We start from the raw sequence: 20,169 nt of genomic DNA, 5'->3' as shown, positions 1-20,169 counted from the left end.
ATGATTTTCATTTTACAGATGAAGACAGCAGATTAAATAACTTGCTCAAATATCACACACTATTACAGAGAATCACAACTTTTTAGAAAAAAAAATTCACTGCCATAAATAAGATGTGCACATATACGATCAGTGAACCCAAACCATGAACTTCTCATTCCATAGAAACTACCCTTAAGTGACACTCAGAGCATTTTTGCACATGAAATGGATAAGGAAAATGTTTGAGACAAACAATCTGAATTTTAAATGCAGATCAAAGGTCCTTGCTGTGGTGAAAGAAGCCTGTGGGTATTTCAGGGAGGCTCACCAAGAAAGTAGGCATCTTCCTCCACTTTATGGACTTATATTTTAAGAAGCCCAGTCATTCTAGCCCATGCAGAAAAAACTTTCAAAGGAATATTTACAACGTGGATCTTATATTAAACATTTGGCTTTATAAACTTAAATATTTGTAAAAGCATATGTAAAATAAATTTTAGTACGCAAACTGACGTGTGCAAAACATATCAATTTCGTTATTTCTTTTTTTTTTAATTTATTTATTTTTTTTATTTTATTTTCTAAGATAAAAAAAAATTGTTAGGTTTTTCATAGTTTAATAGGCAGCTATGTCTTGTAGTTCTTTCCCACAGATCTAACAGATAGTTCTATGAGTAAAGAAAACTACATAGTTACTCTATGAGGCGTTTCCAACGACGTAGGTTTATAGAAAAAGCCCCATCGGGATAGACCTCAACTCAATTTCGTTATTTCTTTAAATCGGATTAGTTTTCGGACTCTCAACTGCCATGCTTCCTCTAAGACAGCAAGATTGTCTATTTCATCCTTGTCAGGAACTCCATCTCCTTCCAAGAGTCACACCAGAAACCAGAGGATTTACTTGCAGTGAAGACAATTGAGGAAGAGCCTCTGATCTCCAGCCTTTTAAGTTATCACTGGCATCAATCTGTGATGCTTACACTGGGGCCCTGGGTTTTGGTGGTGCCATTTGTGAGTAGGGGGCTTTGCAGTGGGTATCTCCCTCTAGGCACATCAAGAAGTCATCTCCTCTGGGCAGGGCTGGCTGCATGGTGGCCATGTGACTGTGTCATTTCACAGGGCCCTGAACTCAGGAGAGCCCTGAATTTGTTTTAATGCTCTGTGGTTTCCATCTTGAAATTTGGGCAAGGACCGCCGTGTTTCATTTTGCACTGGATCCCCCAAATGACATAGGTGATCCTGCTGTGGGTTTAAGCCCCCAGCTCCTCCAATCACTTTCTCAGCACAGCCTGCTGCCATCCTGTTTCCCTCTACCACCTTAAGAAGAACTTCTGTCTCTGACTCTCTGCCATCCAGTGCTTCCTTCCTCTTCCTTAGAGTCTGGAGGACGTGTTATTTTCTCAATGGCCGTAGGCATTTACTAAAAAACAGGAGGAACTGCAGACTTTTCAGGGGCTTCTGTCTTCCATCCTGCAAAAATCCCTGAGGCAAGGGAGCACAGGAGGGACTGGTTCTTACTTGAGATGAGAAAAGACAAAACAAATATGTGGGGAGAAAAATGACACCTTAATCTGTCAATAAATTATTGTTACACGTATAGTTGTATTTTAATTAACTCTAATTTTCATGATCAGTTTTGATGATTTTGGCCAATAAAATGGGTCTCTAGGACCCAACACATATTGTGCTTAGTCACTAGTTGTGTCCGACTCCTTGTGGCCCCATGGACTGCAGGCCACCAGGTTCCTCTGTTTATGGAATTTCCCAAGCAAGAATACTGGAGGGGGTTGCCATTTCCGACTCGGGGGGATCTTCCTGACCCAGGGATAGAGCCCATGTCTCTTGTATCTCCTCACTGGCAGGGAGATTCTTTACCACCAGCGCCTGGGAAACCCCAACACATATTGCTGCAGTCCTGAAAAGCAAGAACGCGGGGACCTAAAGTGGGTGTTGCCAGTAGTAGGGTGATCATATACATTCTAGCTTAAACTTGGACATTTTTTTATGTCTTTGTCGCTGCGTGCAGACTTTCTCTAGTTGTGACGAGAAGGGCTTACCCTCTAGTTGCGATGTGCAGGCTTCTCATTGCGGTGGCTTCTCTCTCGGAGCACAGGCTCTAGGGTGTTCAGACTTCTGTAGTTGTGGCCCATGCAGGGCTTAGTTGCCCTGCAGCATCTGGAATCTTCCCAGACCAGGGATCAAACCCATCTTCCCTGCACTGGCAGACGGATTCCCAACCACAGGACCCGAACTGGGACATTTTTGAAAGGGCCACTATTTATAGTTACCCTGGAGTGCTAAGAGTGAACTGGGACCACTATGGACACACTGGGATACACAGTCCCCCATCTATAGCACAGAGTCAGGACTTGAACAGGTCTGTGTGGCTCTTATTCTCTTGATATTAATTAGGATAATCTGTGACCAGCTCAGCCACCTGCCATGAGTGCTTTATCCCACATCCATTCAGTTTTGGTCCTGTTGACAAGGCCTGAGAAAGACTAGGTTCACAACCAGAGAATTTTATTCATGAAAAGCCCAAGAACTGCATTCCTGAGTTGCAATTGGCCAGTGCTCCAGGCATGAATGGGGGAAGTTTCATCTTCAATATTTACTAAAAACAGACGCTGAAGTTTGAGAAGCAAATGTAAAGTGCTCATTCCAAAAGCCTCTTTATATACATGTTAAATCAGTTTGTGGGAAAGAGACCACAGAGATTGTTTAAACATTCATAATGATGACACAACTGTTCGAAAATATGCAGTTCCTTGTAGTTATATGTGGAATTAATTGCATATGGAGGAAGTTATCTTTTGAAACTGGATTAAAAGGAAATAGTTCATAACTCAGTGATATCAACATGCACACCATTGTACTCAGGACTAAGCTTTGCCTTGTCTTTCTTATCTCAGCCACTGTCTGAAGAAGTTGTTTTCTTGCTTAAGGCGTCATGACTGAAGTATGTAGCTCTGTGGAGGGGAAGAAAAAAAAAAAAAAAAAACTGGGGCCAGATGGAAGAAATGTCACTTTAGCCCAAGTGGTACTATTGGGAGTCTTTTTCTGACCTTGGATTCTGGAGTTCAGCTCATGTGTGTTGGCCCTTTAGTGGAGGGTGTAGAGAGCTGGTCCCTCTCTAATTCTCTATTCCTTCGGAGTAAAGCAGCCAGGGTTTGGGAGCACCGCACAGCACGTTTCAATATTCATCCTTCAATGAATTACCCACAATCCTTAGCAGGGCATCTAGTTAACCACAGAGCAGTCAGAGAGCTATGTTTAGAGAGAAACAGCTCCTTATCTCTTGCACTCCAAGGGAGATCAGCAGTCATTTCCTAGAGATGGTCTCAGCCTGACGCTGGGGCTCCAGTTCCTCTCCGATACAATCAGCGCTCAGCCAAAGCTACATAAAGTGGTGGCACTCCCCCGTATGTCTAACTCAGGCACTAATCACACTTTTAGTACATCTGTTGTTTTAAAATTTCCAGTCCCATTAATTCTTCCTTTTTTTTTTTTCTTTTTTAAGATATGAGGAGTTGAGAATACCCATATTCACTTTGAAGTGCCGTCACTTAAATGAAAGATCTGGAAAAAAAAAAATCGAGACATGAGGCAATCCTGAAAATATGAATAAAAGAATATAAATATTTCTCCAGCCTCTCTAGTCTTCATTAAAATACGCAAGAGGAAGAAACCGGTTTGCCCTTCTATATTTAATTTGGACTCTGACCTCTTTGAAAACTTCAGCAATATGATTAATTTTAGCTTATCTTATGGAATGTCTCTCCACCTATAAATAAGTCTATTCATCTTCAGAAGAGCATAAATATTCCTCCTGTTTTACAGTTATTTTTAAATATCTCTTACATATAATTATAATGGGATCTATTTCCAGGACAATAGCTAAGTATCAGTTACATTTCCATTATGCTCTATTAGTTTCATGGTCGGAAAACTTAAGCAAAAATAAGCTTCTCTGGATGAATATGAATCCAGCATTAACCAGAGTAACATGAATAATTCAAAGAGCTCCTGACATTCAATCTAACAAAACCGAAAAGAATAAGAAAAGAGAAGAGAAAGAGGCAGAGAAGAAGAAAAAGAAGAGAAGGAGAAGAAGGAGAGCTTGAGAGTTTTTAATTTTAGGTAGAGGTATAAAAAAATTCCATTATTACATTTTTCATGTTATCCCACATAATGTTAGAAAATCGGAAGACCCTTCTCTATACTTTATTAGTGTCTGATTTTCCACTTTTCTGTCTCCCAGAGTCTGCAGGCTCAAGCTAGGTCCATGTAGCCACATAGGAAAGCACTTTGCCTACAAGAACATACTAAACCCAGCATTGCACTATTTGATACCTTGAGACTGAGGATGTTAAAAATTATTTCCAGGGTGATATTATCTTCAAATAATTAATAGTATTTATAACAATAATCTATACTTTAAACTGGTGATAAAAGCAACCTGCTCAAGGAGAGATGGCATATTCAGCTATTAAAAATCATATTGCTATGGGAAAGAAGTTAAGTATCTGGTATTTCTAGGGCCACAATTCATTTCTTATATTTGGATTCGAACCTTTAAAATGAAAACTTACACATGGGACTCACACATGGGAAATGAATGGTCAATTTGTTTGCTTTCTAGATCATTCCCCACTGGAAGGACAAACTTTCCATCAGAAGACAAAGGATATGCTTTTCTCAGAGAAATATCTCCGCATTAATAAATAGCGAGCTAACACTGAACACTTAAGTAGTGTTCCCGCCAGTCATGTGAGTCGTGTCAGCATCAACCAGCTGGTCCTTGTCTGTTTTGCAGTCAAAGAAAATGGGAACTCAGCATGTATCCAAGTTCCCAAGGATAGGAGGATTCAAGCTGCCAGGTGTGCGCGTGGGCAGAATGCCCAACCCCAGGTCATCTTACAAAAAAGCCTTGCTCAGGCATGGCCAGCAAAGGAAAGCAAGCAAAAGGTCACAGTTGCTGTTTCTGCAACATAGTCACTCTCTGCGAGACATCCTCATATTTTCTTTTTTTCCAGTTGTTAACTAAATGTTTAGGGAGCACATTAGAGTCATGAAAGGAGGTTGGAAGGGCAGGCAGCTCAACTGTTGTGATTTCTACCATTCATGAAATCAACACAATTCTTTCAGTAATCAAAGGTGCGTTCCGAAGAACTGAGAATGCGGCAGGCAGGGATAGGGAGTGGGGAACTGCCAAGTAGCTGCCACCTTTGGCCTATTTGCTGCTATTGACGCCATCCAGGAACAGGGATCGTATTTATCAACACACTTTTCAGGCAGAGCTTTCAAGTATTCGCGTGTAACTATTGTGGAGCAAATCTTGGGCAATCCACTTTGCTTCTGTCTAACCTGGAAAGGTGAACTGGAATGAGAGTGATTTTCTGCATAATTTGATCCAATGGATGAATACTCTGGAGTCATGTGATAGGGTCAAGGTTCTTGCAGCTCTTGCCTTAGAACCCAGTTACACGGGAGACCATGTTTGAACAATGTCCTTTAAAGAATTCAGTAACTAAACCCCACTGGACATGAGCCAAGACAAGCCTCTTGAATGCCAAATTCCACTCTAGTGGGTCATGTTATTGGATGGCTCAAATGAATTTGGGCCAGGAAAAAAAGGGCCTCCTTTCCCTCAATAGTTAGTTTTTTGTCTGAATTATCCAGATAATGGCTTTACTTTTCAACTTTCCTTTGCCTGCACGGAGTAGAAAGGCAGCTCTACATTTTTGTCATAATAGAATCATTACCTGTAATTCTCAGAAGTCATCCTCATGAAAATGGGTAACTTTGTATCAAAAAGAGCTACCTAATTTGTAATAGTGATTTATTCTTTTATAATTTCTCTTAATTTGTTCACTGTGACCAATTCAACAAATATTTACTGGACAAACAAAAAGACATATTATTCTTTGTATCATGCCCATTTGTTTGGAAATCTCATATTAGCTGAAAAATCTGTAAAGTGTTATGAAGCATCAGGAAAAGGTGAAAAACTTCTGGAAAAGTTTTCTGCAGAGGCTATGTTTATTTAAAAACAGAAAGTTCAACTTGTAATCCATGTGTATTCTTTGAAGTCAACATGGCATCTTTTGATGAAAAAGATGTCAGGTATTAACACTTAATCCTGACAACATTAGTCTCCCACCCCCCATCCCAGATATACTGTATCTCTCTTTGAAGACTGGAGAAGTGGAAACCTTCATATTGTGACTTTTCCTTCACTGGATGGTCATTTCAGTCCAAGACACTTGTCTTGTACGTACTTAACTCACTGGTTCATCTTATAAAGCCAGAAAATATAAAATAAAGCGACAGGGGAGTTTTCTTTCCAGTCTCACCTGTCATTTCTGCTCTCCCAATCCTTCCCAAAACTTAACAGCCCATTTGAGAAAGAAAGCAACTCATACTTCAAGGTAACCCATATGTAATGTATCTCTTTTTCTGCTATGGTATTGATCATTGCTGTCTTGGTTCTTACAATAAAACAAGCTACGTTACGCAAGGGTCAGAGAGAGGGAAGTTACATCCTGAGGGTGGTAAGATTCAATGTTAGTTTTGAGGATCCTCTTGCAGTCTTTAAATATGGTCTTCAATGACTTGGCAGTTGGGAATTGACGTACGATAGTGGACACAGGAACATCACAATAAAGCTAAGATGCTCACCTGTTATTTGCTTGAGTGTGTTACCTTTCTCATGAGTGACAACTATGTGCCTCCCGTTCTTCAGAAGGGGTCAGTCAGAGGATAGAAAAGGCTGTGGGGACATTCAAGCATCAGATGATTAGATGGACTGGATGATCATCATAAATTGTATGAATGGACTGGATGGCCATAAATTGCATGAATTACAATTAAAATCTTTGCTATTGTTGCAATTTTTATGTGTGTGAGATAATGTCAAATATAATTTACACACCAAAAGGTACATAAGTCAAACACATGCAAAATCACCATTTAGGTAAAAAATAGGACATAGCCAGCACCTCAGAAGTCTCTCCATGACCCTTACTGATTACCTAACAATCTGATTTTTATGGTAAACACCTCTTTTTCTGTAGATCTATTCCTTAAATAAAGATCTCTAAGCATTGTGGTTTAAGTTGCCTATTTTCTAAATTTTGTATAAAACAGAACTATAGGCTTACGTGTTTTGCTATTTTTATCCAACTTTATGTTTCTGATTGGCCCATGCTGCTAGATGTTGTTGTCCTTCATTCATTTTTGTGGCTGGACCCAGATTAAGTTTGACAGGTGAAGGTTTAGGCAAGTCCTAAGTCTCCATGACTTAGAAGTTCACTAGTACCTCAGTGAGACTGTGCCCTGAGTTCTGTTGCAGAGAAGAGAATCCTATGTAGGTAGAGATTTACTGCAGATTTTATGTGGCATGCAGATCACTTGATGGGCAGACAAAACAGTCTCTACGGGGACCTTTCAGAAACCTCCCTCCCCTCTCCCCAGCCACACCACAGTACTGGGCACCCAAGCAGCTCCTACCACTCAAAACTTCTCAGCCTCCAGCCCTAAGTCATCACTGCCTTGACCTTGAAGCCACTGCAATCAGAAATTGTCCCTGATTAAGAAGGTTCCATGCTTATAGAGGGTTTCCCTCATGGCTCAGATGGTAAAGAATCTGCCTGCAAGTAGGAGACTCAAGTTTGATCCCTGGAGAAGGGAAGGACTACCCACTCCAGTATTCTTGTCTGCAGAATCCCATGGACAGAGCAGCCTGGCGGGCTACAGTCTGTGGGGTCGCAAAGAGTCTGACATGACTGAATGACTGACACTTATTTTTGCTTATCAAGTCATGAATGCGGCAGATTCCAGAACCATTCTATGCCTGGTACAAACTTCACCAGCAAAAATTGATAAGCCTTTTTTTTTTTTCCTTCATAATACCTATGAAAGGCACCTCTGCTAGTGACTAAGCCTCTGTTGGCATTGCCAAGAAAGACCAAACACTTCCACGGCATGCTTGGCAACGGAAACAGCAAACGCCACACGAGGACGCTGGGTTTGCAGAGCCGAAAATACCTGGAACTCCAGCTGAAGTGGGTGGGAAAATATAGTCTTTTGCTTTCCAGCACTGTTATATAGCAATGGCTTTCACTGTGGGGATCAGGACTCATCGTTAGTGAATCATCAAAGCACTGAAAAAAGTAAAATAGAGCAGAATAACATTTCCAGAGGGCATCAACCTAGGGTAATTTCTGTTTTGTGCCTCACACACGTATGTATGGATTGCAAAGTAAAATATTTTCTCACTAGTGGTTGAGTAAAAAAAAAGTTTGAAAGCCACTCCACTGAAAGGGGAATGGAATAGATGTCAAGTGCCAAGCGATCATATCCCCCACAACTCCTGCAACCGAACATGGAGTGATACATGTGTTCAAGAATGAGACCCTTTGACAAGCCTTGTTGGCTACTATAATCTGACAATTCACTTTGGAGCATCTTAGTGTCTGGATTACCCTTTCAGCCTGCACCCCTTTCCAAGACATCATCCGTGAGTCCCAGAGTGATCTTTCTGAACACAAATCTGATTATTTCACTCTATTTTAAAGCATTCAGTCGCTTCCTCTGACTTATAGAAGTTATCTTCAAACTTAAGGTGCTTGTTAAAATACAGATTCCCAGATTTTCCTCAGGGATTCTAATTTAAATAACTTGAGGATGGGGTCCAGGAATCTGCACTCATAGTGGGAACCCCTGGTGAATAAAATCCAGGCTCCTTAGCATGACCAAAAAAATGTGGCTTTGTAGCAAGCTGGCCCCACCTCAGTTTTTCCTGCCCCGCCACCAATCCCCCTTCCCTCGCAGACCCTCCCCTCCCCAGACAGTGAACCACTTCTATGCCCTTTGTACTTCATGCTTTTATACCCTACATTATCACATGCTGTTTCTTCCAACTGGAACGTTCTACTTACTCCCGTTCTTGTCAAATATTTCCCAAGCTCCTATTCACCTTAAAGGACCAATATTACCTCTCTAGGAAACCTTCTCTTATATGCGAATACAGTTTATGTTCCTTGGGTATTCCACGTATTTTATACCTTCGTGCGTACTCAGTTGCTCAGTCATCTCTGACTCTTTTGCGACCCCATGGACTGTAACCCACCAGGATCCTCTGTCCATGGGATTTTTCTGGCAAGAATACTGGAGTGGGCTGTCATTTCCTCCTCCAGGGGATCTTCCCAACCCAGAGACTGAACCCACGTCTCCTGCATTTGCAGACAGATTCTTTATCATTGAGCCACAAGGGAATAATACTAAGTATTATTTTCTATTATAATCACATTGAATTGTAATTATTTGTTGACATTATTTTCCTATGAAAACCAGGAACTTATTAGATATAAGAACTGTGTCTTATGGTTTGGGGCTTTTTGTTGTTGTTTATATCCACAGCCTGGCACCATGTCAAAGTACTATCAATACCCATTCAATACAATGAATGGGTGATGTATTGATTGGTAGTTGGATGGATAGATTGCTCAATGAACAGAACTGCTTCTGTAAGGTAGGTGTGGTTTCTCTTTTGATATTGGTTTTCAACAGAGATTAGAACTGTTACTGCTGGAATATCTGATCTTCTGTCGGGGTAGCTGATGTCTTTGGAAAACCAAATGAGTTGCATGTTAAGAACAGGTTCTGTGGATTCAGCATGAGTCACCCATAGGGGTCAAGGCTGGTGGGTGAAATTTCAATTAAAAATTAAGTATTGCTGCAGTCTCAAAATATTTTCCCACAAAATGCTGATCATTTACAAGTGGGAAAATGGTGAATTTCATGTTTCCTGAGAAGATGCTGGGAAAGATTGAAGGCAGGAGAAGGGGATGACAGAGGATGAGATGGTTGGATGGCATCACCAACTCAATGGACATGAGTTTGAGCAAGTTCCAGGAGTTGGTGATGGAGAGGGAAGCCTGGCGTGTTGCAGTCCATGGGGTGGCAAAGAGTCAGACATGACTGAGTGACTGAACTGAACTGAGAAGTCTCAATAAAACATAATATCATATCATTTTCCTGCAAAGAAAACATGATCTGATTCTGGACGTGGGACAAACTATGGTAGAGAAATACATACAGACTGAAAAGATGGAAAGACTTAAAAAAAAAAAAAAACTATTCCAGACTGAGTGATATTGGAAGTCTATGACAATTAAATGATCTTGGTATGGCTACCAGACCATAAAAAAAGAGACATTACTGGTACAGTTGGAAAAACTTAAGAGTGTTCTATGAACTGGATGGTTGTATTAATTGTTTTGTATTGATAGTATTGTATTGTATTGATATTGCTTTTTGAGCTTGGTTGTACTTTGGTTGTGTAGAAGACTGTGTTTGTTTTGGAAAGATAGAAACTGGGGGAAGTGAGAGTGATGAATCATCAACTCTGCAGTTACTGCTTAAATGGTTTAAAAAAGAATAATGATAAAATTATATATATATATATGTAAAGGGAGAGGTAGAATAAAGGTGACAAAATATTAATAATTTGGAACGCTAAGTAAAGAGAATGTGTGAGTTCTCTATACATGTCTTGAAATTTTTCTGTATGTTTGAAGTAATTTAAAAATAAATACCATTGACTTTATTTGTGACCAAGATGGAATAGCATGGATCAAATTTACCTTCTTGCCTTAAACAACTGCCAAGGCAGCTTGAATTTGTAGGACAAAGTACCTGGGTCAGAGGAGAACGATGCATACAGAAGAACTCTGAAGATGTGCAGAGAGTTCCTTTTGACCATTTAGCAGAGACTGATTGGCTTACGTATATGAGAAAGCTGTCCAAGATTGGAGAAAACATCAACAAAAAAGTATTCAACCCTCGGGCTCCCCTGGTAGCTCAGCCAATAAAGAATCTGCCTGTGATGCAGGAGACTCTGGTTTGATTCCTGGGTTGGGGAGATCCCCTGAAAAAGGGATAGGCTACCAAGTCCAGTATTCTTGGGCTTCATTGGTGGCTCAGACAGTAAAGAATCCGCCTGCGCAGAAAATGAGTGAGAACTCACTACCGTCTCCTCATCGAAACTGAGGTCCAGCACGTTGAGAAAAAAAAAAAAAGAATCCGCCTGCAATGCGGGAGACGGGTTCGATTCTTGGGTTGGGAAGATCCCCTGGAGGAGGGCCTGGCAACCCACTCCAGTATTCCTGCCAGGAGAATCCCATGGATAGGGCCTGGCGGGCTACAGTTGATGGGGTCACAAAGAGTCTGACATGATCGAGCAACCAAGCGCAGCATTCAGCACTCGCAAAGGACCAGCAATAGTGTCTGTCCCACCACCCAGACCGTAAAATGTCGCAATTCATGAGGTGTTGGGTGTAGAGTATGTAGAAGAGTCTTGCCTCAGTACTAAGGGACACATTACCAAGATTAAATGCAGCGCTAGTCTAGGCTAACAAGTCTTAAAAAGCAAGGCCCAATAGGATCAAAATTTTTCCAAGAAACTCAACTGCATATCAGAACAAACTTAAGAATATTTGTAGGTATACAGAAATAGTCAGGAGCCAGCAAGGCAAAATTCACAATGTCTGGCATCCAATAAAAGAATAACAGACTATCCTAAGAAGCAGAAAAATGTGACCTATAATAAGGAGAATAATCAATCAATGAAAACCTACATAGAACTGAAACAGATATTAGAATCAGCAGAAACAGACATGAAAAGAATTATTTTAGCTATATTCTGAAAGCCCCCAAATAGAGATATAGAACGTATGAAAAACATATACAAAAAACCAAATAACTCAAGCTAAAAGCAACAATGTCTAAGATTAAAAAAAATTCACTGGATGGAATTAATAGTAGATTAGACATAACAGATGAAAACACTAGTGAATTTGTAAACATAGCAATAGAAGCAATATGAGATGAAAAGCAAAACGAAAATGATGAGCGCCAGTAGCTTTGAGGCAACTTTTAACATCCTAAAAGTTGTCAGTTGGGGACTGTAACCTGAGTCTCCAAATGAGAGGTTGGTGAGAGAAAAAATATATATTTGAAGACATGACTGGAAAATTCCAAATTTGATGACGTCTGAAAACTACACATCTGAGAATGCCAATGAACTTCAAGCACAAGAAACATAAAGAAAACACACAACGGGGGAAGGCGTCATTGTTCATTCACTCAGTGGTTTCCGACTCTTTACGACTCCATGCACTGCAGCAGGCCAGGCTTCCCTGGCCTTCACCATTTCCCAGGGAAAGGAAAGGGTGAGATGAATCAAGAAAGTAGCATTGAAACATATACATTACCATATGGAAAATAGACAGCCAGTGGGAAATTGCTGTATTGATGCAGGAAGCTCAAATCTGGTGCTCTGTGACAACATAGAGGGGTGGGATGGGGTGGGAGGTAGGAGGAAGGTACAAGAGGGAGGGGACATATGTATACCTGCGGCTGATTCATGTTGACGTATGGTAGAAACCAATATTGTAATTGTTTTGTATTGTAATTTGTTGTTGTATTGTACTGTACTGTTGTAATTTGTTACCAGTTGTATTGGTAACGATATTGTAAAGCAATTATCCTCCAACTAAAAATAAATTTAAAAAGAAAACTATACCAAGACATATGGTAATCAAATTTCTCAAAAGCAATGATAAGTAGAAAAATCTTAAAAACAGCTCCAGAAAAACTACATGTTACACACAGAAGAACAAAAATAAGAAAGATAGCAAATTATCTAACACATTACAAGCAAGATAACAATAGAGAAACATCTTCAAAATACTGAAGGAGAAATAACTATCATCCTAGAAGTCTATACCCAGTGAAATAAAGCCTTTTTTAAAGGGAACCGTCTTACACTATTGGTGAGAATGTATATTGGTGCAACCACTATGGAAAACAGTATGGAGGTTCCTCAAAAAACAAAAGATCAAGTTGCCGTATGACCTAGGAATCCCACTCCTTGGCATATATCCAGATAAAAAAATATATTTGAAAAGATACATGCACCTCTATGTTCATAGCACTATTTACAAAGGCCAAGACAAGGAACAACCTAAATGTCCGTCAACAGATGAATGGATAAAGACGATGTGGTATAATATATACACAATATACTACTCAGCCTTTACAAAGAGTGAAATAATGCTATTTCCAGCAACATGAGTGGACCTAGAGATTATCATACTAAGCAAAGTAAGTCAGAAAGAGAAAGACAAATACCATATGATATCACTTACATGTGGAGTCCAAAACACGACACAAATGAACGTATCTGTGAAACAAAAACAGACTCACAAATACAGAGAACAGACTTGTGACTGCCAAGAGGGAAGGATGATGGGGGAGGGGAGAAAAAGACTTTTTCAATCACACAAAAGCTGAAGGAATTTATCACCAGCAGCTCCTCAGTATAAGAAATGTTAAAGGAAGGTCTCCAAGCAGAAGGAAAATGTTACCAGATGAAAATTTGAATTTACTAAAAAGAATGAAGAGAACCATACATGGAAACTCTGAGAAAATATATGATTTATTTTTTATTATTAAATTCCTTAAAAATATTTTATTATTTAAACAAAAATTACAGTAATGTGCTATGGGGTTTATGGCATACGTATAAGTAAAATGGATAAAAACAATATCATAAAGGCCACAAAGGCAGAAATGGAAGCATAGTACAAATATGGATGACATGGGAATTTTTCCAACAACTCTATGTCAATAACATCAACAACATAGATGAAATGGATAAATTCCTTGAACAAAACAAATTATCAAAGTTCACAAAGGAAGAAATACACAGCTTGCTTAGCATTATATATATATATTTAAAAAGTTGAATTTGTAGCTAAAAATCTTCTTGTAAAGAACATTCCAGATTTAAATGGCATCACTAATTAACTCCACCAAATATTTAGGGAATAAATGATACTAATTCTACACAAACTCTTCCTGAAAATTGAAGAGATGGAAATAGCTTCCCATCTTATTCTGTGAGCCCACTATTACCTTAATACCAAAACCAAACAAAGACATTAATGAAATAAGAAAACTATAGGTGAGGATTCCATATGAACACACATACAAAAATTTGAAACCAAATTTTAGAAAATCAAATCCAAGCATACATGAAAGGCATGGTACATTATGATCAAGTGAGGTTCATTCCAAGAATGCAAGTCTGGCTTACTATTAAAAATCAATTGGTATAACTCATCATATTAACACATTAAAAAAAAAAACCCATATCATCTGAATTTATGCTGAGATAACATTTGACAAAATCCAGCATCCATTCCCGATAAAAACTTCCAGCAAACTAGGACTAGAGAGAACTTCTGCTCACTCTGATAAATGGCATCTAAGAAAAACCTACAGGCAGTATATAATACTGAATGATGAAAGACTAAATGTTTTCTCCCTAAGTTCAGAAGAATAAAAAGATGTGCCTTCTCACACTCCTATTCAAAACTGTACTAGAGGCTTAGACAGAGCATTAAGGCAACAAAAAAAGCATCTATTTTGGGAAGGAAAAAGTAAAATTATTTCTATTTTAGAATGCATGATCGTCTATGTAGAAAATCTGATAAAATATGCAAAAACACTCAGAACTTCAAATTTAGTAAGTTTGAAGGATAAAAGATCAATATCAAAATCAGTTGTATTTCTATATTAACAACTGGAAAAGAAATTTTAAAATATTATGTGGAATAGCACTAAGTATGTAAAATTCTTAGGGGTAAATCTGACAAAAATTGGCAAGGCTTGTACACTAAAACCTACAAAATATTTCTGAGGGAAATAAACTTTGACCTAAATAATTGGAGAGATATAACTTATTCATAGGCGTTAAAGTTTCAATATTATTAAGATGATGATTCTCCCTAAATTTATCTGCGGATTCAATGCAATAACAATAAAAATCTTAGCAAGCTTTTTTTCTATTGATAGAAACTAGAAAACCAATGTTAAATTCACACAGGATTGCAAAAAACATTGAAAGCTCAAAACATCTTTGAAAAAGAGTGTCAGAGGGTTTATATTACCTTATTATAAAGACTTCCTGTAAAGACTTTATATAGACTAGACTTATTGTACAGTAATGAAGACACTCGCATTTTTGTACATATAGACAAATAGGTCAATGAAACAGATCAGAGAATGCAGAAACAGATCCAAATATATAACAACTGATGGATATATGAACAAAACACATGTGGACAAGTAATATCCAATATAGGCGTGCAGGCAATTCAGTGAAGGAAAATGTCTTTTCAGCAAATGATGCTGGAAATAAAAACTTGGATCCATACCTAGAACCATATGAAAACCATGCCTAGAACCATATGAAAACATGATTCTCAAATTAATTAACTTATAGACCATAGATTTAAATGTAAGCCTAAAATTACAAAAGTATAAAACATAGGCAAAGATATTTTAGGTAGATGCAACATCATATACATAACCTATAAAGGAAAAAAAAAATGGTAGTGATGAATCATGAAAAATTTCAGTGTTAAAAATGTGCTCCATACTCAGCTTTACCAGAAGTATTAAAAGTGTTGGACAAAAAAATCCATCCAGGAAAGTGTCCTACCCAGGAGGGGCATTTCTTCCTGCTGAAACTGCCCTGGTTCATGTCCCTTTTGAGTCTTGGTTTACAAGTTTCTTTAGTCCACTGAGCATCCCCAAACCTTTCCATTAAATTCACTTCTCTACTCAGAATCTCGTTCTGTTCATTACAACCAAAAAACTTGAACTGATATGTCTCATTAAATCAGATATTCGAATCTTTCTGTTTCCCTAGTTAGAGCAAAAGGTCTATCTTTAGATTTCAGTTGAATGAATGTAATAACAAAATCTAGATGAAATGATCATGGTTTCCTCTTATGAGACTCAAATTCTTTGGGGATTACATTAGGGGTATGTATTGCAATTTACTACATCCAGGCTATAATAATGGGAATAATTTGGTGGGGCCTGGGGCAGGGGGTTCTGGCTCTATGAGGTTTTATGTATCCCCAGTGCCAATCACAGTGCCTAGCACATTCTAGGCATAAAGTCAAAGAGCGCATTCACTTTATCTTTCCAGCAGCATTGCTGCCGTGAGGGTGTTGCACTCTGAAGGCTAAATTCTTCGTTGAAAAACACCATGATGTGTTAGTTTGCTGTTGAGCTTTTGTTCCTCCGTATCACCCACAAATCATTATCCTCACCTTGCATTCATGTTAAGGAAATTAAAGTTCTATTGCATAAACTGCCAACCACACTGCCCTGGACTGTCTTTTTATGACCGAACTCTTGGTTTTACTTTCACATGAAAAAAGTAACTGAGGTTCCCAAATGCCAGACGATTTGAACTAGTACAGCAGTTTTGGCAATTTCTTTTAAAGAAGCATGAACAACATATGCCTTAAAGATTCCAAGCATCTGCTGAAAGCATTTACACTTTGCATCCTTGGTCTGTGAGCAGACTGTAGAATAATCCTCTGCCACCTGAGTAGGGGTGGTGTGCCTGGACGATCTGCAGATATTATAGCGTTTGCATTTCTTGCCCGTAGCAGATGCTCTACTGCATGTGATAGAGAGCGTTTCTGTGAGAAGCGGACTCTTTAATGTCTAATACATGTGACCATGTACTCTCACTGTTTTTTGTGAGACCATTACAAATATCAAATCCCATTCAATTAATGGGTGCATTTTGCTTCAGGCCAAATGAGATATTCCTGTGACATTCCATCCAAGAAGCCCCTAAGCTGCAGTGTTCAGATGGCAGTAAGCTTTTAACACAATATAAATTGCATCCTTCCAATCAGACTTTTGATTTTCTTTTGTGGGGTTGATAGCTCTGAATAAAGATGATTTTCAGGTAGTAGATTCACTGCTGATAATCCCATGAGTTCATCCAAAAAAGTAGCAGGCCAGGCTCCTTTGTCCATGGGGGTTCGCCAAGCAAGAATACTGAAGTGCGTTGCCATTCCATTCTCCAGGGGATCTTCCCTATCCAGGGATCGAACCTGGGTCTCCTGCATTGCAGGCAGATTCTTTACCATCCGAGCCACCAGGTAAGCCAGAATAATCTCCTGAGTTCATCAAAGAATCTAGTCTTATGTGAAGCTGAGCACTTCTTACTGCGATAAATGTTGGAATCCCAGAAATGATCAGAAAAGCAGTAGACATATATTGAAGGGGAAGCAATTTTTGTTTCATGATAATTTAAAGTCCTCCTCTGGTCATAGAAATCTCAGAAACCAGGATAAATGATAACAAGCTTGTTCATATGTCTCCAAACTGTCATTTAAAAAATGCACAGGTTCCAAGGTTTGATTGAAAGTATTTTTAATGAGTGGAATATTAAAATATTCACTGAAGCATACCAATCATTCTGGACATTGGATTTATGTTGTCTGTCTTCTAGTTGTACTTAAGAGGACATTTGTGTCCTCAGAAAAGATATTTAACATCTGCAAGTATTATAGATAGAACTTGACTTCTTCAAAACTCCTCTGATTCCCTCCATCTTCCCCATAGCCTAAATTTACTGCATCCTGCAAGGTCAGGAAGACAACTGGACCAAGTTTTCCCTCCTTTCTTCCAACCCCACCTTCATCGGCCACTATATTTTTTGGCATGTATAACAATAATAGTTCTTTATTTACCAAGTGAATTTTTAAGCCATCAACATATAGAAGCTGCTCTTCGGAACCTCCTGTGGTAGCGGTTCTTTAGAATTGCAACAACAAAAAAAAGGCCATCTGTTGTCTCAGCTATCTGTGGAGTTGGAGTGAAGGCTTAACTTAATGCTCTTCAGCAGAGCAATAGGAAAACATCCATCACCCAGTGACCGGTTAGCTCGTCTGCCCCAACAAACAGATGTCTGCAATTGCACACATTAAGGAAACAGAGCTGATCACCCTAAGGATACAACAAAATCTCAGAACTTCAAGAAACTAAGGACTAACTGCAAAGAGGCCAGATTCTTGCAAAGACTATTTCCTAATTGTATAACTGGTGCATTCCACATTCACATGCAACTCTCTGGCTTTGGTATTACTGACTGGGTGCTTGCTCAGGGGTCCTTGATGTGTCAGGCCTTTCCATTGCTGAAGCAGATTTAGTAAAATGACTCTGATTGCTTGCCCTGGGGGGAGGCAAGCTGGCTTTGCCTGTCCACATGGAATCCCTGGGAGAGGGGAAAGGCAGTCCCCATGACAGAACGTACGCAGGCAGGATTTCCGGGCAGCAGGTTGGTTTGCGGCACTTTCCTCTGATCTCTGGCGCTCATACTGCCTCTCCTCTTCTCACTTGCCCAGAAATTAGAAGTCTTCATAGTGGATCTTCTTTAATTTCCCATCATTGAACCTAGAAACCTAATTTTTCCCTCTCTCTCTCTTTTAATAATTAAATTTATTTATTTATTATTTTTTAAAATGTATTTATTTTTAATTGAAGGATAATTGCTCTACAATATTGTGCTGGTTTCTGCCAAACATCAATATGAATCAGCCCTAGGTATACCTATGTGCCCTCTTTCTTGACCCTCCCTCCCACCTGCCTCCCCATCTCACTCTTCTAGGTTGTTACAGAGCCCTGGTTTGAGTTGCCTGAGCAAATTCCCATTGGCTATCTGTTTTACATATGGTAATATATATGTAGAAACCTGTTTTTATTCACTCTCATTCTTTCCACCTTATAAAAAATAAGCACTGCTGAACTTCCCTGGTGGTCTAATGGATAAAAAAGTCTGCCTGTCAATGCAGGCGACACCGGTTGGACCCCTGATCCGGGAAGACTCCACATGCTACAACTAAGCCCATGTGCCACGACCATGGAGTCCACGCCCTAGAACCCAGGAAGCGTAACAAGAGCAACCAGCACAATGAGAAGCCCATGCACTGCACCTAGAGAAACCCTGGCTCAGCAACGAAGCAGACAAAAAATAAATTAAAAAAAAAAAAATGCACTACCAATATTTATTAAGCATTTATCACGTACCAGGAAGTGTCTTGAGTACTTTCCTAGTATAAATTCAATTAATGCTCAAGCAGCTGCATGAGACAGGCAACTGTCTCATGTATGATCAACAAAATGTTGATGAAGCCACTCAAGGGCAGAGTCCAAGCAACTTGCTCAGTCACACAGCTGGGCGGTCGCAGAGCCAGGCTTCAAGCAAAAGTATGGTGACCGCAGCCCCCATCTTATCTACCACACTGTCCACAATGAGGAAACCCACCCACTGTTGATTCACACTTCTCCCTGTGTGCTCATGTCATCCTTCTGGAAAGATGATTGACTGTTCACACTATGCCATGTCATAGGCTAGGTTCTGGGGATAGAATGGTACACAAAAACAGGCAGCAAAGAAATAGACACACTAATTCATATGTAATGCATGACAATGAGAAAAAGGAATGCAAAACTAGGAGCATATATAATAAAAGGATCTTGACCTAATTGAGGGGATCAGAAGGGGCATCCCAGAAGAAGGGATCTTTACGCTGGACAATGGAGGGTGGATAGGCGTTATCTTGGGGAAGAGGAGCAACAGCAGTCATTACAAAGGAAAAGAGATGTCAAAGATGAGACCACCAGCTCATGGTTGGCTCATCTGAAGGCTAGTCTCTTACTATTTTTGGACAAGGAATGTGTAAGCAATTTCCTGATGTATTCCTTTGACTGGAAGTCATTTTGTTATACAGTATTTTATATATTTAGGAAATTTTAATATTTTAATGAATATGTAAAAATGCATACAATAAACATATGCATATACATACATGAATATATATATGTATACACAAGCATGCATGTGTATGTGTGTGCGTATGTGTGTATCTCCATCCAAAAGCAGGGAACCAGAAAGCCAACCCTGAGATATTAAAAAATGTCATGGTAGAGAGCTATGAACTAGGAGCCAGAAGATCATGATTTAGTACTGGGCTCAGCCATTAGCAATCTGGGTGACCTGGCCTTTGGTTTTTTGTCTGTAAGACAGAGATATACTCACCTTGGTTTAGTCCCCACAGTTGTGGCAAGGATTCAGTGATAATAACCTACAGAGGGGAACAAGCTTTGAAAACACTGTTATGTTTTAGCTAGGAGCTTTGGAAAACGCTAGTTTAGTGGAGATTCCAGGGAAGTTTGCTTCAATTTCTTCTGCATTATTTGATTTCTTGTTGCAAAAAGAAAACATGTTAGTGCTTTGTGAAC

The 20,169-nt window shown here is 39.3% G+C and overlaps 1 non-coding gene across 1 annotated transcript; it reads right to left on the bottom strand.

Moving 5' to 3' along the window:
• Positions 1–609: 609 nt before the first annotated feature.
• Positions 610–740, bottom strand: LOC133049389 (small nucleolar RNA SNORA18). Its single transcript, XR_009691304.1, has one exon. It is a non-coding gene; the product is annotated as a small nucleolar RNA SNORA18 (small nucleolar RNA).
• Positions 741–20,169: the final 19,429 nt, after the last annotated feature.

Source organism: Dama dama, chromosome 3 (genome assembly GCF_033118175.1).
Source record: "Dama dama isolate Ldn47 chromosome 3, ASM3311817v1, whole genome shotgun sequence".
In the NCBI taxonomy this organism is placed as follows: Eukaryota; Metazoa; Chordata; class Mammalia; order Artiodactyla; family Cervidae; genus Dama; species Dama dama.
The sequence above is the reverse complement of the archived record's forward strand: the minus strand, read 5'-3'. Positions and strand labels throughout refer to the sequence as shown.